A 12,436-nucleotide genomic window follows, 5' to 3' on the forward strand; every position below is an offset into this window, starting at 1 on the left:
TTTTTCATCTCAATTAATTCCCGGTAAATCTACTAAATCAATTGGATATCATCGCATCCGTGCCTGATTTTTTTTCAATTATCCATTCCGATGCACGGCGGTACAATATGCCCGGGAGACTACAACATGAGATTGTGTCAACAGGAATAAATTGCAGCCAGAATGCTATTGAAGCCACCTCCATCCACGGCCAGAAGTAATCGCAACCCTTTGACAACATCGGCCACAACATGCATTTCCCTTCATACTAATATCTACGGATGGTGCCACTGCCGATGCTTCTATTCCGCTACAAATTCTGCTGCTGCCACTCCACCTCAAATTCGCCAATCATTCGATGGCGGACTGGTGGTGGTTTGATTTCTATCTGGAACATACATTCGAGCGAGGGTCCATACAGCCAACATATGCCAGGATATTTCCGTTCCTAAGTGCCGAATTGCACACCTCCAATATGTGTTCTACGATGATTTTGATACAGTTGCGCCCGGTTCATGGCAGGATTGCATCGCGATGTGAATTGTGATCTATTTATGGACAGGAAGGAGTGCTACAAACAAAACCAATGTTCACCGAGGACAGCGGGAGAAAATACCCAGCATCATCGGTCCAAATCGGAAATGAATCATTTGGCATGGATGCGCACGGACAAGGACAGCGTCATTGGTGGGAAAAAATCAGCAGAAGGGAAACTGTAGCCTGTAGGCGACACCTGATGATTGGAAATCAGGTGATATATGGAGCGACTAATTTAATCAACTCAGTGCGGAATCAACAACCTCCGGGTCATGCAATGTGACTAGGGTGCAATTACCGCGATGTGCACGACTTTTGACCATGTATCGCTAGGAGAGTGTCATCGTATGTAGGGTGCAAAGTCAGGCAGAATGTGTAGGGGGATGGTAACAGTTCGCAACAGAAAACTGTTTAGAAGATTTTCTTTTTGAATGGTTAACAAACAATTGTTTACTGGACTATAAGCTTCTTCGAAATATAATCTTTGTGCACGCTAGGGTAAGACGTCGCTTTTTGCACCCAAAATTCATTTATTTGAAATGTCCCTTCTTAGCTATCAGGCTAAGGATGTAATCCAGCCCTTTTTGAGAATTTGATATTACCCAGGTTCTATGTTCCTCCCAGTGCCTCGTGCACACCGCCGTAATCCTGTATGCACAGAAGCTCTTGTGATCGGGTTTTGTTATAAGCGGGCCAAATCCTCTTTGACCTGGCTCCGTGGTAAGCCTTCGTCATCTAAGGCCTGGGCTGCTAAATAGTGCGAGTAGATTCCACCCTTGACCACCCCCCAACGAGACACTGACAGTACCCGCCGGAGGACTGCCAAGACCAGAGGCCGCCCAGACTTGTTGCGCATTTCTGCACTGCCCCACCAGCCTGGTAGGTGTGGTCGCTGAGTACAAGGCCTTAATGACTATCAGTCAGAATTGCCATATCACTCTTAGGGCTCGGATTATGTCCCAGTAATCGACAGGCTTTCAATATCCCCAGTACTTCCGCTTGGGATACACTGAGGAAATCTGGGAGACCATACGACTCGGAGACACTGTGTGCATTCGAGAAAACCTCCGCACCGACTCCACAGAGGTCAAAATGCTACAAAAAGGAAGCACAGGGCTTCGACTGAAACAATTTCTGGTTACGGTGGCCGGCTGCAAACTACGGTGTGATGCGTTTACTGGTGCCATTCCCATTCTGCGAAAGTATTTTCAACAGCTTAAACTACCTATGCTAACCAGGAACAAACGCCAGCGTGAAACTACTAAGTGGAGGTATTGTGGAGGCGCTGTAGTATGGAGTCGCTTAGCGAAGATTCGTCCGAGCTCTACACGAAAGTAGCAAAACTCATCACGATTGGAAACAATCCTACCCTCACGCATCACTTCATCTAAAATTTAGCTTGCTAATTCCGGTTACAATGAGGATTTTCCATCAAGAGTTTTTGCTGTCATGTTCTTGTGTTTGTTCTAAAAAATAGCGATACCCACGTCTGAAGCACGGATGAAGGAACTCCATTTCATCGTGATCGAATTTCAGAAGTGCAGAAATAAGTGTTCAGGTGCAACCAGCGAAACTTATGGAATCTGTTACAGCAAAAGGAGAGACTTTTGAAGAAACCAAATATATTTCCGAGACGTTGGTACAACTCCAGCAACAAACTACATTTTTTGTTATTAGTTAAATAATTTTTTGTAAAGTAAAAACACGTTAAGCCCCAGGAGACGGTGCACAGTTTTTTTAAAAGAAACAAAGTTGGATAGACTGTGGTCTCTGGCGCTTCCTTGTTTTTCCTCATTCTGTAGTCAGCATTTGGCTTCGAGTGGTTCCGCTCCGGAATGAGTTCCACCTCGGTCGTGGTGCCACAAAGGCGGCACGGGTGCCACAGTTTTAGCGACGTTATCCGAATTGTAGGCGCAGTTCACCCTTGCGGGTATCACTACTGATGCCACCCGATTGAATCGTACGCTTGTCAGCCTGGACGAGGAGTCGATTGGACTCATCGCTGACATTCTGGAGGAGTGCTCCTACTCGAAATTGAAGGGCCCCCTTCTCAAGTGACTGTTGGTAACTAAGTAGGCAAAGGTGTCGTCACCTTAGACGACCGCTCCCCAAACCAACTGCTGCGTGAAATGAAGCAGTTGGACGAGGATAAGGTCGGCGTTGAGCTTCTGAAATTGCTGTGGTTGCAACGACTTCCGGAAAGCATCCAGGCTTTTGCAGACTCCGGATCTTTGGGGGTGTTAGCACACACTGCTGGCAAAATCCAGGCACGTTGCAAGTTCACATCTTCAAAAAACTGAACTCGTTCCGTCCTCTGGCAGCGGCAGCCCAGAACGCGGCTCCACGCCGCCTAACAATATATGATTCCTTGAGCAAGCGCCATTACCTAGTTGACACAGATGCAGATGTCTCAGTTCTCCCGGTATCGCGAAATCACAAACTGATTCCGCAACAACTCAAACTAGTGTCGGCAAGCTCATCAATCATACAGACTTACGACTACAGGAAAGTAGACTTCGCCGAACGTTTTCATGGCATTTTGTTGTAGCGGATTTCAGCAGCTCTATATTAGGTGCAGACCTTTTAAGCCACTATCAATTGCTAGTAGATCTGCAGCATAAGTCTTTTATAGACCCCGTAACTTCGCTCAGGTCTTCAGGAAAACTTGCTACCTACTCTACTGTCAGTATTTCAATCATTTTTGTAGCTGACCTTCCCATTCGCGGGTTTTTTCAAAAATACAGCAACATAAGTACCAACAATAGTCTCTCGCAGTCAGCTAAGCATGATGTACGCACCACACCGAGTCTATTGGCTTTCATATCTTCTCAAAGGTGCGTCCATTACCACACCTGAAACTCGCTGTTGCTAAGAAGCAATCCGACACAGTTTTAAAGCAGGGAATTTGCAGACCATCAGATAGCTGCTAGTGTTCTCCTCTACACATGGTTCCAAAGTCCAACGGCGAATGGAAACCACGTGACAATTACAAGTGTCTGAATGCTCAGACCATTCCAGACAGCTACCGCAAACCACTCATTCACGACTTTGTCCACAACCTCGTCAACTGCCGCGTTTTCACACCTTGCCACTTGTGCCACCATCATCTAGATCTAGATATCGTTATGTCTTTTTGTGAGGGACAACGCTTCTGCATGACCATGGTCCACCGTTTTTCATGTTGGCTGGAAGTAGCACCATACCCCGATCAAAAAGCCATCACAATTGCCAAAGCGTTCCTTGACACATAGATCTCCAGGTTCAGCATACCACTTCGGATCACCACATATCAAAGAAAACATCGAACCGAAACATTGAATCGTTTTTTTTTTCAAAAGCTCAGTGGCCTGACGGGCGCAAACCACATCAGATTTAAAGCGTGCCATCCGCCAGTTAATGAAATGGTTGAAAGTTTTCACCGTCAGCTCAAAGCAGCAATACGGTGTCACAGCAGCCGCTGTCTTACCTGTCATGTTAGTGGACATTTGCACAGCTTGGAAATAAGCCGCAGAAATCTGACATGGTCAGCCATTACGTCTGCCAGCAAATTTGTTGAGCCCCCCCCCCTCAAAAACAAGCAGGTATACACGTCTAATTTCGCCTACAAATTAAGACAGCGTTTCAAAATATTACCTGCAATTCAGCAAAAGAACTTCATATCCAAAGATTGTCCAAAGAAAATACTCCAACATGCATACCAGGGCCCTTGTTGGGTGATCAGCAGAACCAATAAGGTCTCTAAAGTTGAAATTGTCGGATGTATCATCATAGTATCCATCGACCAACTTAAACCAACTTACGAGAGAGAATCCAATCTAGGATCAATAACAGAAAGCCTTCGTGACAATGTACACTCTCGCGAGAGACATCCGAAAATAGTTCAAGCTACCGTTCAACAGCTTGAAGTCTCCATCTGAACGAAATCTGGCAAACGGGTTAGATTTCCTGATCGTTACTAGACAGGCCCTCAACACTTCAACCATTATAATACCGCAGATTCACAGCTGGCGTGACGACACGGCCAGCTGATTCATCGTAATTTCCTTGCAATCAATCACTGGCAAAGGCATGTTGTGGTGGTGCACTTCCAGAAACTTACCTGGAGTAAGAAAGTCAGGAACTGCCTGAACTAATTTAATAATCTTTCTTTTCTACGGAAGTGATCTACTCGTGACAAGTTATCTAATTGCTTGGGCTAAGTGATGATCAGAGTACTCACAGCTCTTACATTGTTGACACTACTGTAAGAAGCAGGTCCGATTTTACATTCAAATAACACGTTAAGTTTATATACATGACCTTTTATTAAAATTTTACTGCCAACCATCAACCTCACCTGATAATTCCCAAAATATCACCAACACACTTCCTGGCACAATATGAGGATAACACGAGTTATGAGAAAGAAATTAAGTTTGATAACCCTCATTCCTAAAGATGTGGTAGACCTAATTCCTCCAGAAAGAACGAAGCTGAAGGATGCTGTAATGGTTGGTATAACCCTGCAAAACATTATCGTTAAAGTGAAAGATTTGCCTTTGAAGATATTTTCCTTTTTTCCCTTATTGGCAGCCAATAAAAAGGAAAATATCTTCAAAGGCAACCAATAAAAAGGAAAATATCTTCAAATGCAAATCTTTCACTTTCAATTTCAGCTAACTAACTACCTCCTAATTCAAACCATTATTGTGTAGATATTCAATTGGAGAAACTTTTGGCGCTGCTTGGTCAAAGTATCTTTAATTGAGACCGCTATACTAAACGAATTGTTCATGTCCAGTATCATTATCATGCAGCGCTTGCCGAAGGCCATCTTAATCTGAGGTAGATCTAGGTAATTTGATCACACCAAAACCCATATTGCTGCTGTGATAAGGCTCCTCGATGAACACAGTGAACCCAACTAAAGGGGCTGAAGTAGTGGCATCAAAAGTCTTTTCAAAATTTAATTTTTCCAACGAAAAGAAGTCTCCGTTATGGAGTTTAAGCTGAGCGCGAACAAAAACTTGTTTATTGAAGAATACTCGGAAACTTTCTTTTCGCCGATTCGGGATAATCCCACGTCACATGTAGAAACAAATTCTAAACCAAAATTCTGAGTCTTCTAATAGTCAGCATTCTTTTTGGAGTAGAGTGTATATGCAAGCACATCAAACTTGAACCCCTTTCGTTCACACCTCGCCTATTTCAAACACCACAGACAAAATGTATCTACTGCATCAAATGGACCAAAATCCTGTACTTGCACCATCACCAACGTTCGCCATCAGTGTCCTGCATATGACGTCAATGCTGGTAGTAGCTTTTTCCAAAAAAGGATTTTACATCCCTTGTATGACATGAAATTGATGAAACTCATATGGTCCTCCGAGCTCGGATTCATATTTCGACGTCTACAGTTCGCTTCTCGAATTTGTCGATTTTAATGACAGTGTATGAATGTTCAGTTGAGCAAGGATGCGACACTACAAGACAAACCACTAAAGAGAGGGTGCAAGGAATGTGATTGGGAGTATAGGCGGCTTTTCGGGTTTGGTTTTGATCACATTGAAGTCTAGCTTCAGGCTCAGATATAAAGATCTCACTAACAGTTGGCTTGGATGAAGCAATTGGAGGAAACACAGAGGCCTACGAGGGTAAAACTCAATTTATATGCAAGTTCCAATATGTCGTTAACTTGTATTAGAAAGCGATGGTCCCTAGATTTTTGCTGGTGTAACAGAACATAAGGACTCAATGAATGTTCCTTTGTTAGCTGGTAACCGAAGTAGCCTTACTTGCATTTTAATTCACTCTTGCATTAATTTTTCACGGTCAATGCACACAATTCTGTTCGAGGATAAGTTTTCAATCCTCGAAAAATCACCAACAATCTTCAGATACAATTGCAATCTAATGTAAATTTTCACGTGCGTATAAACAATATTTAGTTCCAAGAAAAGGAAAAATATTTATCATAGCAACCAGAACGGAATTCAATTTGTTTAGGGTTTTCCGAAACCCATTAAACGGTTCCACAGCCTTCCCGCAAAGAACTTTCCGATAGTAATCTCAAAACGGGGTGTTATGCATGCATAGAAGTACATTATGTCCTTTGTACACCGAACACCATCCTTGCCAATAATACAATGTGTGTTAAATCAGGTTGGCCTTTACTATTACCTCGCCTATTACCTTCGTCAGCTTCATAATGAAATGTGTACATTGGAATAATGTAAATATTTTTATAGAGGACGGACCTCAAAAATCATAATAATAAAAATAATAATAAAATTTACTTGGCATGTCACGTTATGCCATAAATCTGAGCTATCTATTCAACTGATCTATCTCCGGTTCAACATTTTATAGTTTTGGGCCACGAGGGTTGTTTGTATCTTGGTCAGGTGAGTAAAAATGAAAGGAAATGTTGGCCGGCACCCCTTGGTTGTAGTGTACATTTTCGGTGAGAGGGTGAGACTGTTTTGCTCATAAATTTAGTCAGAGCTAAATGTTTCGATTTCAATGTATGAACTTCATTAAGTTTGGGGTTACAGCTTTATTTGAGGTTAAATTTTATCTGAATATATTTACTTTAATGGGAGTTATGTTACTTACTGGGCTGGTTAGTTAATATAGTGTGTCACCCGCCTTTCCTTTTCAGTTATGCGGCGCTCTTTTCGGAAGTTTATTGAAAATACCACTACTTCCTATCAATCGTCTTTCGACTGGCCCTTCAGCTTTTAACGCTGCATCTCATATAGGATCGGCTTAGAGATAGACTGAACTAATCACTCGAAGGAGTAATACTCTGCTCACATTCACACTTTGTCCTGAACTGGGACACGATAGTAATATATATCTTCGTCACTTTCGGAACTTAGCTCCTTATCAATGAAGTAACGTCCTACAACATATACTTCTCTGGTAGCACGGTGTATTCATTCAAATCAACGAGGTTTTACCGAGTTGAAAGCATTCATCATATCCAGCAGGGGACTCTTTTGATCCCAATTGCCGTCGCTAGTTGTCTTTGGCTGCGATACCTACCATAATTTTTATTCCAATCACGTTGGAGCGATATTTCCTGACCCCAAATTTCATATCAGATAGAACTGTGTCTTCTCCGGCAATCCAATGGCAATTATTCCTTCCATGATGTTTCTCTACTTTCTTTTTCTTTGGTCTGTGTCCCGGGGTCAGCTTTGCCCTTTGCCTGATCTGGATGCAGTCGTGTGGATTTGAAATCACCATCCAATGTATCTAGTCTTTCTGGTTTCCCCCGATCTTTTAGTCGTTTACTATCAACTTTGATGCTGAGACCCATCTAGGCAAATTAACTCCCACTAGCGCGAATTACGTGACCATGCCGTGCAAGGCGCCTCTATCGAAATTTTTCCACGATTAGTCCCACCCCGTATCGATCACGGATATCCTCATTTCGGTTCTGTGTATTCAAAGAAACACTTTCGCTTTCATTCCCGCGATACGCCGTTCATTGCCCGCGGAAGCATAGAATGTGAGAGGATACTGCCTTAAATTTTAGATTTAAGACGTTCGTCGATACGTCGGAATACCACCTCAAGCAATTTCATAACGAAGTTCTCCATTGGCTGATAGCGTTGACCCAAGATATTTAAATCGCTCATTTCTGGACATGTCAATGCCATTGACAGTGATAGTGCCTGTTTCAGTGGAATCGGTCGTCAAAAATTCAGTTTTATTCAGATTAGAATATTAGAATATTAGATGCTAGGAAAGCATCATCTGCATAAAGCAGTGAAGAGGCCGATGGACGTTGCGTGCGCCATGTGACAATGTCCAAAACAAGAACAAAGAGCAGTGGTGGGAGGAAGCTTCCTTAATGAACACCGAAGGAGACACGAAGCAGTTTTGATATGCCCGCCACACTTCGAACGTTACTATTAACAATTTTAACAAGCGCTCGAGTTCCTCTGGTACTAGGTGTTGCCGTAGAGCATACTAGATGAATTCTTGGGGCAATCGGTGAAACGCCTTCTCCAGATCCAGAAATGTAATGTATGGTGGACGATCCTTCTTACGGTGTTTTCCCATGAGGAACTGTGCAGCGTGTATGGTGTCAGTACTTCCGAAGTTCTCGAGAAATTAGGTTTGATTCACAGCTATTAGAACGATTTCGCAAATACGGTTGTCAAGAATGCGAATGAACTCCCTTTTTTTCCGATATTGGCTTTCTAGCCAGTCAAATTGTGTTCTAGCTCTCTCAATAACCCGATTGAAGAAATCGCTAGGCCACAGTGTTGGGTCCCAACTCAGCTCAAATGCATACCCATTTCTTTCGGCAGAATGTCGACTGGGATGATTCTCGTCGATTCTGAGAGCGTTGCGAAACCTCAAAGCCGTTAGCCGGTGAACCAAGTTCACTTGCTTCCAACTCCGAGAGCTTACAAGTGCCTATGCCCACACACACGATGCATAAACAGAATGAATTGCAGCACTCTGACTAGAGCAACCTTCGACAGTGTTTCGGCAGCCAATATCCGGCAACCGTTTTCATGTGCGCAGTGGAACTGGGTGCCTTTTGACATGCAAACTCTAGGTGCTCTAGTTCAGTTTATCAATCACCGCCAGGTATTTGATAGTCATTTCTGAGACGACCTTATATCCACCAACTTACACTTTTCCAGTGTTCTTCTTTCTACGGATCGGTATTATCACTGCTTCTGTTTTCTCATCCCGAAGGTCAGCTCAGCTCGTTCTAGCCAGAATGTCACTACTCTCACTGTTTCCGTTCTGTAGTCACGTCATCCGCAAAGCTCGTGTTCGTAGTCTATTCTATTACGGAAATATAACGCATTTCATTATACACGACTTTCCACAGCAGGGAGCCGAGTACCGAGATCTGGGGCCCTCTTCGGCCCCGTATCCCCGTACCCTTTAATTCGTACCCAGCTAGTGGAGATGAATGCTTTTTTTACGTATAAAGCAGATACAGCACAGCAGCCGTTAGAAATCAGCGAGCATTTTCCCAAATTCGCCACCATTCTAATTGCCTCTTTCATTGAATGGCGCACTGAAAACCATACTGGCGCTTTGGCAAACCATTGCTGCTTTCAACGATTAGTGAGAGTCTGTTGTAGATGACTCTGTCAAGAAGAAGCCGAAGATGTTAACGAAAAAGTCGGACCTAGACTAGTACCAGCCAGAAAGCTCTCCTAGGGATGATATCCAAATGCGGGGCTTTGTGGTCGCCGTTTCCACATCATATTTCCTGTAGCTCCTCCGCAGTTACTGAAGGTATTACGCATTCATTGAGCTGGACCACCGCTTGATTTCCGCTGTTTTCGTGGTGAGGAAACAGAGCAGCAGGCAGGTAACCTCAGGCGATCTTTACAATTTTTTATTACCATCCTGTAAGCTCCACCCCAGGAGTTTATATCGGCATGGTGGCACAACTGATAGAGTTCATTCTACTATTTCGAATGGTTTCTTTTCTCTCATCACGATCGCCGCTGCTGGGGTTTCCTCTAGGCCTCTGGTAAAGTCTCCTTGCCCGGAATCATGTGGATCGCAAATTTGCGATTTCATTGTTCCACCACTGGTTAGATTGCTTTGAATTTACACATCATTATCAACGGCGCGCCTTACTCAAGAACACAAATGCTTTTCCAGTTCGCGCACCTATGGTAAAGGCTTCAGTTATCAGTCAGACTTTGAAAAAGATGTGCTCACAGACCTCGTAACGAGGAGTTAGCATCAATCCAGACAGAACTGATCTTCTTACCATATTCACCAGTAACGCAGAGAGATACCATCTGCGCTGCATAAAAGGTCGAAAACTGTCACTTTCTGCTACATAATGTAAAATATCTAGGACTGGTTTTTGAATATGAATTTAAATTAGAAACTGAACCTACGTAGAATGACGGATTAAGAAAGAAAGAAATTTAAATTGGGACTGGCAGTAACTACCGATGTAAAAAGAAGAGGCAGCGAAGAGGAAGGTACAGATGCATGGCGTGGACGATAAAGGGATTGGGGTGTGTCTAACATTTGGTTAGGAAATTAATTTCGTGATGAATAAGGACAGCGTTAATGTATATTTGGAGTTGTCTTCGTTTTTGTACATCCTGGAGCACTGTCGTTCTCTCAGGTGGAGGCTCTCTATTTAAGAAAGGACCAGAAGATGAAGCAAAAAATAAAGTCTGATAAGCTGTTTCTAACAGAACACCTTAATTTTTTAGGACACTGGGGGTTGTATTCTAGGGCGTGATACAGGGATTTACAGGCACCATTTGTCCGGTTCAGTGATTAGGATTTGGATCTGTACTCGGTTTAGGAAGGTCAACGGCGAACAGGGAAAACGGGGTGGCTGAGGGACTGAACCTTGGGGAGTGCCTGCTGGACAACCACAAGTGTTGTTGGGATATCCTATCTAGAAAGCTAACGATTAGTTTATAGGCACGCAGATTGAAGTTGAGGATTTCATGAAGCTTAAAAGTGAGTATCAAGGAAGTCTTATGGTTCATATAGAGTAGAATGTTCGTTTTAAAGACAAGCAACGCATGCTCAACCAAGTCGGGAAGTGTGCAATTGAAATAATAGTTCTCATAGATAATGGAGTTAGTGGAACGCTAGAAGATCTTGGAGGAGGATAAAATGATGAAGATTGGTCTGTAGCTATCGGGATTAAGAGGGTTTTCATTTTTATTGGGTGTGGGTTATACGAGCACTCTTTCAATCAATAAGAAATGGGCGTTGAACAGGCAGTGGTTGATAATGGAGGACAGGAAAGGGAAATGTTTGGAGCCTATTTTGTTAGGGCTGTGGATGCGATTCTCTGAAGACCTTTCGATTTCCTGTTTTTAGACGCCTGGATCGACGCCGTAACGAGGTTCAGTGTGACAAATTGGATTTGGGATATTCTCCCGGTGATCCGGATGATTGAGGGAATGTGTGAAGGGGTTTTGTGTAGTTTGAATGTGGTTGAAAGATGGAGTCGATTGAAGTAGAGAAATTAATTCGGTGATCTCGACTTCGAAAACTTGGGCACGGATATACAATGGGCAGTTTTTTGCTAGGATGTTAGCCTTTTCAGATAGGGAGATGGTTTGTTCAATTCAGTGTTGAAAAGGCTTTTCTGGAGGCATTCGATATATAGGGTTTCAATACGTTGACCGATTAACCCGTCTCCACTGATGTGGGAGCGCTGTAGAGAATTTCTACTTCTAAATAGTCTTCGCTGAAGAATCCTTTTAAATTTGATATTGTTGGTCACGGTAGTTGAGGAGACCAGTTTGAATCAATTCATTGCATACTTGCTGAATTACTTCAGTGTCCTGACGAATTGTTCGGTCGATGATGTCGTTTGATACCATGTCGTTGGATGAGATCAGAAGTAGATCAAGTGTGGACTTGAGAATCCGATTAGTAAGTTTGCGCATCGCCTTCTGGCAATGCAGAACGGTGATGGGGCGGAATGGATGGCTCTTTGGAAATTTTGATATCGAGGTTTACAGCATCGTAGTCATTGATGCCGGAACGGTTTCCATGCTAATGATGAATCAATCCAAATATGAGTGATAATGGAAAGTAGGAAGGCTGAGCAACACTGGTGCCTGACGCTGAGGTCTCCACCTATCATCAGGTAGCAGGAGGAGGAACTGGGCCAGCACAGTAAACTGCATCAACGAAGATCGAGGATGATTGGGTTTCAAAGGAAATCAAAGTAGCTTTGAGTGATTTGAAGCTGTCAGCGACTTCACACAGCGTCTGCAAATGCTACCGACGGACATGTGATTTGTTCAAAGCTAACAATGGTATGGTCAATGGCTTTAACATTTTTGGTGTGTGCTTCGCAAAACGTAGAGTCAAATGTAGCCAGAGGTTCAACTGGATATTCATCCCCTTCGTCACGGCCTGGGCAAAGGCTCAACGCTGGACGCGCCTTCAGTTCTTA

Source organism: Hermetia illucens, chromosome 4, assembly GCF_905115235.1.
Source record: "Hermetia illucens chromosome 4, iHerIll2.2.curated.20191125, whole genome shotgun sequence".
Taxonomy (NCBI): Eukaryota; Metazoa; Arthropoda; class Insecta; order Diptera; family Stratiomyidae; genus Hermetia; species Hermetia illucens.